Genomic DNA, 873 nt, shown 5'->3' with positions numbered 1-873 from the left:
AATCAGGTTGTCAAACAAGAACAAATAAAACCAAAGGGAAAAAAAGGAACATAATTTTCCTTAGGATTGAAATTACAAATAAAATCACCATGGAATATGTAACTGACATCCCTGATAAGAGCTTCTTAAATCCTCTAAGAATTATAAAAACAAGCTTCAGCTCTTTTTTTTATTATCTCCCTAAGCCCAGAAAGCCTTGGGCCATGCTGTTCTGAAAGAAAGGTGTCAAAATGCTTTATGATAAGAGAGCCACAGACAGGCAGCCATTGAGAGAGGTGTCAAAATAGCATCCTTTGTTCAAGTAACACAAAAACCTAAGGCACTGCAAAGATTAAATTAAGTATCTAAAACTAAATTTAGCGAAAAATTTAGACAGAACTTATCAAAGTGAATAAGGGACAAAAAGATCAAATCTGAAAGAAAGCCAGGAAAACTTGATGTTCTTATACTGATTGGATTCAATTAGAGTGGAGGTTTGTAGAGCTTTCTTAGAGTGGTGGCAACAGAAGCAGAAATCCAGAAATAACTAACCAGGGAACACAGGAACCAGAAAAAGGGGAAATAAAGGAGAACAAAGAGCTTCTGGAGGGATTGAAGAAAATCTAGCAATGAATAACCGTAGTGGAGGAGTATAGATGCCAAACAGAACAATTAATGGAGTAATCAACTAATTTGGAGCAGTTGTGGACAGAAATAGCTGGAAGGCAGCTAAGGGGAAAGCAGTAAAACAACAGGGCTTAATTACTGTACAAATAGGAAATAACTTAAAGTTAAAGGGGAATTAAACCATCCATCCATCCATCCATCCATCCATCCATCCATCCATCCATCCATCCATCCATCCATCCATCCATCCATCCATCCATCCATCCA

The sequence above is a fragment of the Cyprinodon variegatus genome, unplaced genomic scaffold (genome assembly GCF_000732505.1).
Source record: "Cyprinodon variegatus isolate N-32 unplaced genomic scaffold, C_variegatus-1.0 Scaffold343, whole genome shotgun sequence".
Lineage (NCBI taxonomy): Eukaryota > Metazoa > Chordata > Actinopteri > Cyprinodontiformes > Cyprinodontidae > Cyprinodon > Cyprinodon variegatus.
The sequence above is the reverse complement of the archived record's forward strand: the minus strand, read 5'-3'. Positions refer to the sequence as shown.